The sequence below is a fragment of the Poecilia reticulata genome, chromosome 6, assembly GCF_904066995.2.
Source record: "Poecilia reticulata chromosome 6, P_reticulata-male-v2, whole genome shotgun sequence".
In the NCBI taxonomy this organism is placed as follows: Eukaryota; Metazoa; Chordata; class Actinopteri; order Cyprinodontiformes; family Poeciliidae; genus Poecilia; species Poecilia reticulata.
In genome coordinates, this window is record NC_088835.1 from 10,008,551 (window position 1) to 10,021,310 (window position 12,760).

Here is a 12,760-nt window from a genome sequence, read left to right on the forward strand (position 1 = left end):
AAGGGAGAAATGTGCATAGACGTTTGTTTGATGTAGGCATAAATTTATTAATGAGCATAACATTTTTATGTTCGCTTGAACAAAAATGATCTAGGGTTAGGGTTAAGGTTAGCAAGATGGCAAAAACACCCATAACTCTTGAACTTTTTAAATGATCATCTCATTAAAACCATTAACTTTACTTTATTTTGCATTACAATCGACAATCTCTGCTCTTTAAATTGTTTTACAAGTAAAATCCTGAATACATTGAGCATTTACAGTTATCTCCCCTTTTCTCTATTACTTCTCTGCTTAAAAAATACTTTTACAAATAATTTTGAAAATTATATATCATTTTCCTGTCTCTTCAAATGTAAAGTTGCTAAAAAACAAAAGGCTGATTTTGTCTTTCTCCGTGTTCCTTATTTTCTGAAAATTGTTGAACCCAAAAATATTTAGTGGATATGGAAAGTAGCAGTTTTTTTATTTTATTTTATTTTATTTTTTTTAGTTCAAACACCAGAACAGGAGCTAATAAAGCCACTAAACTATTACATTTACAATCCAAACTGGGATAATAAATAAAAACACATAAATCCTTTTTTATGATACTTAAATAAACCATCAAATAAATTATAAAATGCTGCATATATTTAGGTGATAACCTAATTACCCTCATGCTAACACAGAACACAACCTACTGAGATGCTACATCCCCCTGCTGGCCCACAATCTGTGCAGCCGCCCCACTCCCATCCGTCCCACCCCACCATTGTTTTGCTTGCCTACAAAATATGCCACAAACTGTTTAATCTCCAAGTTTATCCATGCTGCCTCACACATGACTGCTCTGTGTTAAAGGAGATGCTAAAATTGAAGCTCAAAAGTTTCAAGTCAAAACTTCGGGAACAGGCACAAGGGCTCTGTGGACCGACAGCAAATCACGATCAGAGGTCATTCGCAGAGAGGAAGAAAAATGTTTGCTTTTGCTCCGTAACACACTAATCTGATTCATGCCCACTGGTATTTCTTAACTGAGAATGAAATATGTACAGTGAAGTGCGTTTCTATTTCTGCACTGCAGTCCTGCACAGACACTCAGGATAAAGAAGCATTAAAGTGATGCAGTAACTCGTCTCCAGGGCGGCTCCCTCGCTGTGAAGAATTACAGCCACGGTTACGTTTCCAGCTCAGTCACGGGCTTTTCTACACAGGGTCTCCTTTTTGTAAGTAATATTTTAAAGTTTTTAAATATACATTCACGAAGTATATTGTATGGTAACATTTAGAGAAAAGTTCATAGTTATGACATAAAGTTTCTTGTTTAGTTTCGGAGATGAAACTCCGTCATGATGACGCCCAGTTATTAAAGTTTGCTTTGGATATGATCCATTCGCTTGGTCTCCAGGGTTACGTGACATCACAGGTTTTGTTGACACGCTACCGGTCCTGCAGCACCGAGGTGGATGGGGGGGGGGGACAAGCTTTGATAACAGAGACCCGAGCGGGTAACATCAGATGTCTGTGTAATCGTCTGATTAAAAATGAGCAGCTCTCAGCATCCATAAAACATTCATATGCAAGAACAGCAGCAAGGAACCGTAGCACAGAGCTTATTTACTCAGCTGCGTGCTCAATATTAATTTATGAAATACATTTTGTCTTTGTAGTTCAAAATCGCCCTTCTCTGAGACAAAATACTGTGTGTTTAGGTGTTTCAATGAGATTCAAAACTGGTTTTGTGGGTTAGAGTAGTAAAAAAAAATAAAAATTTGCAATTATTTCAAGTTCAATTTTTATAAACATAAAAAATAGCATCCAGAGGGTGCTGTGGTGGCGCAGGGGTTAAGCACCACCCCCATATGGAGACCTTAGTTCTCGATGCGGCTGTCACAGGTTTGTTTCCCAGCCTGGTGACCTTTGCTGCATGTCTTCCCTCTTCTCTCATTACCCACTTTCCTGTCAATTCACCATCTAACAGAGCCAATAAAACCTTTTGTTTTCTCAGTAGAGTTCCTTGCATAGTCCATGAACCTTCCATTGTGCATATAACATAAACTTAAAGTATTTTATGCATTGTCTTTACATATATATATATATATATATATATATATATAATCAAAATCAACATGGCAAAAGAAAGAAAGGGAAACAGAAACAGCTTGCATTAGGAGTCGGGGTCATGAGAAAGAGCAGTCAGTCAAAACGCAGAGTTACAGCTCCATGGTTTGATTTCTGAAATGTCAAATTTAAAGCTACAACAACAACAAATTGTAGAACAGTCTAAACACAAGCCTTAAATAAAAAACAATCATCATCTGACCAAACCTCTACAGTTTGTCTTTGTGTCGCCCGTCACAGAGTTTGACTAGGCCATGTCACTTTTCTCACAGCTGATTATTTTAAGGTAGAGACTTGACAGTGATGCTCGTTTATCCTCACTGCACTGGTTGGTTGACCAGAAGATGGCTCCGAATTCATCACAAACAACAAAACAAATAGGCAGCCTTTGCTTGTGAGGGAAATTGTGATAAATCAGAATGTTTTCGGATCCGTACTCCAGCCCCGGTGTGAGCGCGGGGGCTCCATCCGCTCAGCAGGTAGGATAACAGCTCTGCTTCTGGACATTTCATTACTTTGTCATCTTCCTTCAGCTTTAACAGGGAAACTCTAAAAGTCTACATGATTATTTTCTCCTCGTGGTGTGGGTGTGTGTGCGTGTGTGTGTGTGTGTGCGGAAAGGTGTAATATTTTGAAGCAGAAAACGCACTTTTTCATGAAAATGATCTCCGAGTGCATCTACCCATGCAGCCTCGTTCATGAGCTGCGAATGTATCTCGCTGGCACGGTTGGATTTCCCATCAGCGCCGACTGCAGCTGAAAGGCTCTGTGTGAGGGTTGGCAGAGTATTCAGGTTTTCACTGACAATGCATTTCATCATAAATGGAGCTTTAAGAACAGAGGCTGACATCCGTTTAAAATGTGAAGCGTTATCTCGCTAAAGCTAAGCTGTTTGTCGCTAATAGTTAGCGTTTGTGTCATCAGAAAAGAGATGATTTACTATGACCGCTTTTGAGTGACTTTGTGTTGATGCGTCTCAAGAAATATCAATAAAATAGTTTGTTTTGAATATGACAAATTATATAAAAGTTAAAAATGAAAGAATTATTTAACAAAAAACTAAGTATTTGCTTTGCCTGCCTTTGCTTTCCCTCTTTTCTTACGTCACTAACTTCATGGCAACTCAAAGAAATTATTTTATTTCCTAGTCTGAAATGATTTTTCAGAGTAGATAGTGTACTCGCTCCATCTTGTACATAAAGAATACAACAATGTGCCGTGGTTATATACATTAGTACATTACCCACTCTCCAACAACGTAAGAAGGGTTTGAGCCTGACAAAGAGTCTGAGAGAGTGACTCAGGCTGCAGATTGCCAGAAGTTACCAAAAAGCTGCAGTTTATAAAGAAAGTGAAAATAAATAAGAGATAAGAATCCAGAAATCCGGTTTAGTTATTGGAGTTCAAAGGCAGCAGAAATTATGGATGAACCTGAACTGCTCACAAGAATGTTTTGAATATTCCTATTTCCAATAACTTGGCAGCAAGCATGGCATGGCGGCTATTCTTAGCATCAGAGTTCCCAGAGGTCACCAGCACAGGAACAACGCAGCAATTAGTCAATGGTCACGTGGACAATGGAGCAAAAAGCTCTTTTTAAAGTCTAAAATGGCCTCTCATTCAGAAACCCTCGGCCCCACTCTGCTCCTTCCTCAAACACAAGCGGCAGAAGTTAACGTTGTCAAGGTGAGCCGCAGCTTCCTGCCTGCGTCAGAGGATCTTTCTGCCGTTTCTCCCCCCCGGTCTCAGAGAGTTGTTGTATGGAGAAAATGTTCTGTCTTACTTCTTTCTCTTACAAATTGAGCATGTTCCCATGGCAACTACGCTACCGTTAGCCAGCTGTCCAAATTGAAGCAACAAGAAAGCAGAGAGACGTCGGTAAACTCCTACTGTGATCACACAGGTTGGGCAAATCTGGTGCGTTTCTGCCCGACTCACATCACTTCAAGACAGGTTTGTAATATTCAACAGGTTTCAGACACTGGGCAGGTTTACATGGAAATGTTTAGCAGCTTGAGAATGTGTTGTTATATTTTCCTAATTTTAGGGATCATCATCAAAACACCACTCGAGTTCAGAAAATAAATAAGAGATAAGAATCCAGAAATCCAGAAGTCTGTTGTTGGACTTCTGTGCTCGTCACGGATTGTCCATCACAAACACCATGTTCAGGCACAAGGGCGTCCATATGTGCACTTGGCACCAGGACACCCTAGGCCGCAGTTCGATGATCGATTTTGTCATCGTTTCATCGGATCTGCGGCTGTCTTGGATACTCGGGTGAAGAGAGGTGCAGAACTGTCCACTGACCACTACCTGGTGGGGAGTTGGCTCCGGTGATGGGGGAGGAAGCCGGTCAGACCTGGCAGGCCCAAACGTGTAGTGAGGGTCTGCTGGGAACGTCTGGCGGAGTCCGCTGTGAGACGGAGCTTTAACTCCCATCTCCGACAGAATTTCGAACACGTTCCGGGGGAGGTGGGGGACATTGAATCTGAGTGGACCATGTTCCGTACCTCCATTGCCGAGGCGGCTCATCAGAGCTGCGGCCGCAAGGTTGTTGGTACCTGTCGCGGCGGCAACCCTCGAACCCGTTGGTGGACACCTTCGGTGAGAGATGCTGTCAAGCTGAAGAAGGAGTCCTATCGGGCCTTTTTGGCCTGTCGGACTCCGGAAGCAGCTGATGGGTACCGGCGGGCGAAGCGGCATGCGGCTCGGGTGGTCGCTGAGGCAAAAACCCGGGCATGGGAGGAGTTTGGAGAGGCCATGGAGAAAGACTTCCGTACGGCTTCGAGGTGATTCTGGTCCACCATCCGGCGTCTCAGGAGGGGGAAGCAGTGCAGCACCAACACTGTTTGTAGTAGGGATGGTGTGCTGCTGACCTCGACTCGGGATGTTGTGGGCCGGTGGGAGGAATACTTCGAAGACCTCCTCAATCCCACCAACATGCCTTCTCTTCAGGAAGTTGAGTCTGGGGACTCTGAGTTGGGCTCTCCAATCTCTGGGAACAAGGTCGCCGAGGTGGTCAAAAAGCTCCTCGGTGGCAGGGCCCCGGGGGTGGATGAGATCCGCCCGGAGTTCCTCAAGGCTCTGGATGTTGTAGGGTTGTGTTGGCTCATGCGACTGCAATATCGCATGGACATCGGGGGAAGTTCCCCTGGATTGGCAGACTGGGGTGGTGGTTCCACTGTTTAAAAAGGGGGACCGGAGGGTGTGCTCCAATTACAGGGGGGTCACTCTCTTAAGCCTCCCTGGTAAGGTCTATTCAGGGGTCCTGGAGAGGAGGGTCCGTCGGATAGTCGAATCTCAGATTCAGGAAGAGCAGTGTGGTTTTCGTCCTGGTCGTGGAACACTGGACCAGCTCTACACCCTCAGCAGGGTCCTGGAGGGTGCATGGGAGTTCGCCCAACCAGTCTACATGTGTTTTGTGGACTTGGAGAAGGCGTTCGACCATGTCCCTAGGGGGGCTTTGTGGGGGGTTTTCCGGGAGTATGGGGTACCGTGCCCTTTGTCAGATCCCTGTTTGACCGGTGTCAGAGTCTGGTCCGCATTGCCGGCACTAAGTCGGGCTCATTTCCAGTGAAAGTTGGATTCCACCAAGGCTGCCCTTTGTCACCGATTCTGTTCATTACTTTCATGGACAGAATTTCTAGGCGCAACCGAGGTGTTGAGGGGATCCGTTTTGGTGGCCTTAGGAACACATCTCTGCTTTTTGCAGATGATGTGGTCCTGTTGGCTTCATCAGACCGTGATCTTCAGCTGTCGCTGGAGCGGTTCGCGGCCGAATGTGAAGCGGTCGGGATGAGGCTCAGTGCCTCCAAATCCAAGGCCATGGTCTTGAGCCGGAAAAGGGTAGAGTGCCTTCTCCGGGTCAGGGGGGTCATCCTGCCTCAAGTGGAGGAGTTAAAGTATCTGGGGATCTTGTTCACAAATGAGGGAAGAAGGGAGCGGGAGATCGACAGGCGGATTGGGGCAGCGTCTGCCGTGAAACGGGCGTTATACCGGTCCATCGTGGTGAAGAAGAGAGAGCTGTGTCAAAAAGCGAAGCTCTTGATTTACCGGTCGATCTACGTTCCCACCTTCATCTATGGTCATGAGTTTTGGGTAATGACCGAAAGAACGAGATCACGGATACAAGCTGCTGAAATGGGTTTCCTCTGCAGGGTGGCTGGGCTCTCCCTTAGAGATAGGGTGAGAAGCTCGGTCATCCGGGAGGGACTCAGAGTAGAGCCGCTGATTCTCCACGTCGAGAGGAGCCAGTTGAGGTGGCTCAGGCATATGGTAAGGATGCCTCCTGGACGCCTCCCTGGTGAGGTGTTCCGGGCACGTCCCACCAGGAGGAGGCCTCAGGGAAGACCCAGGACACGCTGGAGGGACTGTCTCTCAGCTGGCCTGGGAACGCCTTGGGGTTCCGCCGGAGGAGCTGGAAGAAGTGGCTGGGGAGAGGGAAGTGTCAGGTCGGATTCTGTTTTGTTTTCATTTTGGTTCCTGTTTCTTTTGTTTTGGGAAGCCTGCTGCTTCCACATTCCCCCACCAGATGCCGCCTGTGAGCAGAGCCCCTGGAGCAGCGCGTGGGAGAACCTGGAGAAACACTTGTGGCGCATTAGAGGACAGATACTGTGGATATTTAAGAAGCTGCGAGCTGACACGTCGTCGCCTGAGTGTTTGTTTAACCTGGTAATCAAACGTTCCAGTGAAAGGCCCTCTGAGTAAGCTTCCAGTAGTAGTCCTGTCTGTGTTTGTCCTCCTTGTCAGGTTTTGCCTGAGGTTCTCCAGTGGTTCTCAAGAATGGAGTTTATGCTAACTCCTGCTTCCCCACGACGCCATTGGTATTACCAATTGGTTGCCTTCCTCAAGCACTCCCTTCCTGGTCCTTTGTTCTCTGTGGATTCCATCGTGACGCAGCAGTACGTACCTGGTCGTGACCAAAGCCTCCCGGCTTCTCATTCTCCGGACCTTTGTCAGTCGTCAGCTCGCCCTCCACACAGCCATCTTACCTGTCCGTCCTCCCACGGCCCCTTGGTTCTCCTCGCCGCCTCCGGATTCCTATCTGCTCCAACAAGTAACTCTCGCTGCTCAAAAGTAAGCCTCCGCCATAAGATCTGACTCCTTGTTTACCAGAGCCTTACCTCTACTTCTCATTAACAGTGGCTGTCCTGGTGGTTCCGATCCTGATTCCTGCTCCACACTCACTCCCGTTCCCCTTCCCCTCTACAATAAACTATATTGTTGTTTTGAAATACGCATCTCCTGATTGTGTTCTTGCATGTGGGTTCAAAGACTGGAACTAAACATGACAGAAAGTCTGGGCCTCCCTTCTGAAGCTACTGCCCCCATGACCCGACCCCGGATGAACCAGAAGAAAATGGATGGATGGATCATCAAAACATTGAAACTTGGATACACAGTGCTTATAGTTCACAACTACTACCTTAGAATAATTGCCCGATATTTTTCATGTTTGACATCATGCATAGGATAATGGAAAACTACACAACACAAACTACCACTCACACACACACACAACTTGTTTTTCACAAGAATGTGATTGTGTTTATTAATTTTAACTCATTTGTAGATCTACTATAAGCGCTACACATCTATTACATTCTATTCTACTGTGCAAAGTTTGACTCCTGCCTTACACACTTAATGCTTTGTTTACTTGCTTTACAAATCTTCAGCATTCACGTTCACTGATCATCCAAACTGAAAAGTATAATATTTCTTTTTTTATTATTATTATTCAACCATGCAACTCAATATTTTCTATTTTCCTTACTTAATGCGATCGAGCTATTACTCGGATGGTATGGCACTGGTGTGAGATAAACAAAGGAAGCAAGTGTCGATAAAAAAAAAAAACATAAGTACACTGCAAAAACTGAAATCTTAAGATAAAATATCTTAAATTAAGTTCATTTTTAATTTCTTTTTGTAAGATATTTGTTCTTAGTATAGGTTGTTTCTATTAGAAAATTGTTCTTATTTTAAGAAAAATATACTCTGTTTTTGTACTTTTCTTGTTTTTGAAAGGGGACTTTTGTCGGTGTAACGGGACGCCCACTAGACGAGTCTTTTCAGAAAATATCTGACGCTTCCTCAGCCATCTTCTGAGTTTTTGAACTGGAAGGTTTTTCCTACAAGAGCTGTTGTATTGTCCTTATTATCTTACAGCAGCACAAATATTGCTATTGCTAGTTTAATTCATAAATGGTGCTTTAAAGATCCTGCGGTCTTTGAGTTGTACCCAAAGTTTAAAGTCAGATTTATGAACAAAGTAACAATACCACCTGCTAAATGTATTGTAAGTGCAGTTCTGTGTACTTGTAATCAAAGCTAACTTATTTGTTTGGAAAATTACTCATTTAATTAGTTTTTGGTTATTCTTTATTTTATCATTGCTGAAGTTCTTCACTGAATGTAAAGGAGCTGCTTAAGTTATAGTAACATTTTCACTGTATAGAATTTATTAAGTAAAATATGCCCTTTAAAAATCACAAAATAAAAGCTTATTTTCACATTTTATGTCATTTTAGCAAAAAAAAAAATCCTACAATATTGTACTACCACGTTTTATCCTGAGGCAATTTATTAAATATTTGTTCTTTTGTGCTCTGCATGGGGCTCTCCCAGCATCAATAAAACAGCTTGCCTGAAAATCCACCATGAGACTCGTTCAACATGCAGTTCCTTTGGAGGAAAGTCCAGCTCAAGTCTCACATTCCCCTGGACTTTTACTGGCATGTTTCTTTACACAGTTTCAGTACAGATGACTAGAGAAATGTTTGAGCGTAGAAATAACGAATGAATGTCTGAAAAAAAGAAAACGGTTGAGGCACATCACAAAAAAAAAAAAAAGCCATTAAATGAGGAGGGAAAATGTACATTTACACATCAGCAGCGCTCTCAGTTTTTCATGCGTTGCCATGACAACCAGAGAGCAGAAAGGATTGCCCATGTTGAGCCTGAGCTGTTCGGTGCTGGAAAGGTTTCCCTATTTTTCTGGAGTTATCCTTACATAACCTCTATGTGTTTTCATTTTATTGGTTTTTCAGTGAACAATACAGCTTCGGACAAAAATATAAATGTGTTCATCTGCAGTCTATAATACAAGATTAAATCACATGATTCCTAAATTTACACAACATATTCAATTAAAAAAGAGCTACATGCCATAAACATTTTCAAAAGTATAACATTCATGTAACAGACAATAATGTAAAAATGACTTTTAAATATATATTAAACTAATCAGAAAATATGGCGTAAAACCTTTAATTAAAAAACATAATTTAAGTAATACTTTTCAAAACATCTGCCTGAAAATACAAAAATGCTAACATGTTTTTTTCCCCCTATTTGAACAGAAAGGGCTTCAATTTTTATTTTGGTATTTTTTATTTTTTCTCATATTTTCAAATGCAGCTTTTGATTTCAACTTTATCCTTTTGTCTTGTTCAGAATCACAGAGACACAGGTGGAAGAAACAGTCACCATACTTTCCTCTGGTAATCAACACTTGTGCACCTATTAAAGAGGATTAGCATTTGAGCCCACTTTCACATTCATAATCTCCGTTTAATATGCATATCATGCAATAATGAGCTCCTTGACTTCCCGGCTTGAATCTGATTGGAAGCAACCCCTCGTGCCTCTCCTTTTTATTGCCTCCTTTCACTAAACTTTGCTTTTGCAAGCTAACTAAACCATTTTGTACATAGTTGTTGCCAAAGCAGGAACACACATTTGTATTTATCATAACCTAATTCCCGAGTCTTTGAAAAACTATCCATCTCATTTGAACTGTTCTACATGTTGCCATGTTGCTAATACAAATCTTAATGTAGTTCATTGACTAACAAATCCAATAATCATTTCAATTTTGAACTGGACTGCTAACAATATTCCTATAAGTATTTAAAGTTATACTTCATGACTTTCTGTGACAGACCAATAAAGGTTTAATCCATATTTCTCTAATTTTAAGTTGTGCCACTTCATTTTTTACTAATCATCACATGTTTCTCTTTAATATTGATTCTGTTTAAGCACAGAATCAGACAAAATCTTCAACCACGTGGGGTATTTTGACTAACATTGACTTCCTCAATTCAACATGCCACCATGAGTGTGTGAGCTAAGATTAACTAAAATGTTAAGGTTAGCTTAAATGCTGCCAATGTTGACTTACATTGACTTACTCCATTCCAGATGCTATACAGAACTGAAATAGCTAAAATTGCTATTTTAGTTATAAGGCTAATATTAGCGGGATAGCTGTCACTAGCATCTTGAGCGACTAGCATGTTGACAGTGAAAAAAACTTCATCATTCAGTTCAAAGTTCTCGAAAATCTGAGCTCAGCTCACAAACGTATTTGTATGCCACATGCTAATTCCTTTGTATTGGCTTATCACATAAAATCTCGATAAAATACACTGAGGTTTGTGGGAGTAACTAAACAAAATGTAAAAAAAATAGTTTGTTGAAAATTTCTTTGTTCAACAACAATAAAATTTTTTTGCCGTTTTATTGTCATCCTTGTTTAATCATCAACTACAGATGAAAATTTCCCCATCTTGTTTTACCTGCATCATCTCGCAAAGGTGCGTTACGGCTCACACAAGCACACTCACACAGAGACGAGGATATAAAAGCTGACATTTCAATATTGATTTCTAATGTCAGGAAGGAGCCGAAGCATTGTGACTTGCGAGGGAGCGGGAGAACTCATCAAAGTGAGCCGGAGACAAATGAAGGCGACAAATATTGTGACATAAATGTGGAAAGGTCACAAGTGACACTGCGCACACGGTGGACTTCTCTAACTGCGAGAGTGAGCCGTGTCACTGTCTCCTCCAGGTCCCAAAGGAAGGACCAGCAGGGAAACAGTCAGCTAAATGTCATATCTGCCCTGTGAGGCCAAGCCCAAGAACCGTGCTGACAGGCCAGTGGTACCACGGGCTGCTGCTGCCCTGCCAGTACATTAGAAAGTACCCATCTCAGGACTGGCACACAATAGCTGCTGTCACACTGTCAGCCGAGTGCCTCGCCTCCAGCAGACAATGGACTCTCGCCATCGTAGCCTGGATGGGAGTACGTCTCCTATTGTGCTTGGGAAGATAGCAGAGTGCAACCTGGACCTTTTCACAGCCAATCATTATCTCCCTTCTCCAAGCTACCGACTGTGCCACTCTGTCTGTTTGAAATGATGTAAAAAAAAAAACCTACTTTTTTTTCCATTCAGAGTGGCTTGCTTTCTTACTTTTTTTTTTTTATTGCCTTATAGGCCAACACAGAAACCTGCAGGTTGCCGATTTTTCCCATCAGCACTAGATGTCAAGATATTTGTGCGTGCCGAGGCGTGAAAATATAAAGCAGGGTTGATTGTAAAACCCTTCCGTCACTCTTTTCTTTTGGAGCCTCTTTTCGCCCTGATTGCTGCCGATGTCTAACGACCGTTTGATGCATGATGTGTGTATTTTTTTTTTTTGTGTATTCATCTGTGTCTGTTTGATTGGCACCTCATCTATTTTTTTATTTTTTTTTTGAATTACTGAGTAGAAAGGGCATAGGGAGGGTTGCATGAAAACGGTAAAGGAAAAAAAAGAGAATAAAGAGAAGAAAAAAATGAAACGTGACAGTTATTGAAGGATTATGCGTCATCGCTGACATTTGCGGAACATTTTTATCGAGCTGTGTTCATTATCTGGTGAATTACTCCCTTTTTAGCACCTAATCAGCCCTCTGCGGATTAGCTTCAGCTCATGTAAAATTTATTTCATGCCTGGGCTTCAGTGGAAGCGGGCCGTGAAATACCACTCAGTCCTGGGAATGTGCTTGAAGCATGTAAATAAATGACACTTGAGGTAGCCCGAGCGTTATTTGAAGGACATTAAGCAATCACTGAGATACTTGACGACATGCGTGACACGTTACTATTTTTCTGACCATCAGGAAGAGGGAAACAAATGCAAAGCCACTGAATTCCTTCACCTTTTTGTCTATTCGTTGTGTTTTGGAACAAGTTCTACTGCGACTGACCTTTAACTGGTTGGAGAATTAAGCTTTGCACCCAGACTGTTCATGTGGAGAGGAGCACATCATTAAAATGGTAATACCAAGTCAAAGCTTCGCTGCTCCACGTTTAGGAAAATGAATAACTTTAATCTCGGCCGACAAATCCCGACTGACCTGATTTCACAGAGTTGTTAAATGACAATTGCCCTTTGCTCCAGAATGGCAGAAAAAGTCACATGTAAGTAGAGTGACCGGCACACCTGTGGTGTGAGAAATCAGCCACAATAAAGATACTGAACACAGGCCTCCAAAGAGAACTGCTAACATATAAAATAATGTTAAATCATTCATTTGCTGGAGGGGAAGATTTTACAATAATGGAAGGATGTTTAGTTTTGATGATGGATGGTGGCCTTGCAGGACCAGGATGTGGGGCCAAAGAATGAGACATGCAAAATAATATGTCTAATATTTTCAGTGCCTCATTCAGACATAATCAAAACTGTAAAACATTGGTGTCAAACTCATTTCGTTTTGGGCCAAATCAAGATAATGAATGCTCTTAGAGGGTCCGTTGTGCCAGAATGTATTGATAAAACCTGTTCACAAACTGTATCAATTAATTCTTAAAATTAAA

General features: G+C 42.3%; 1 long non-coding RNA gene across 1 annotated transcript; it reads left to right on the top strand.

Annotated features, from left to right (window-relative positions):
* The first annotated feature begins 2,127 nt into the window (after positions 1 to 2,127).
* On the top strand, positions 2,128 to 7,346 carry LOC103478759 (uncharacterized). The gene is made up of 4 exons (XR_014087831.1): positions 2,128 to 4,056; positions 6,611 to 6,777; positions 6,856 to 7,182; positions 7,249 to 7,346. It is a non-coding gene; the product is annotated as an uncharacterized LOC103478759 (long non-coding RNA).
* Positions 7,347 to 12,760: the final 5,414 nt, after the last annotated feature.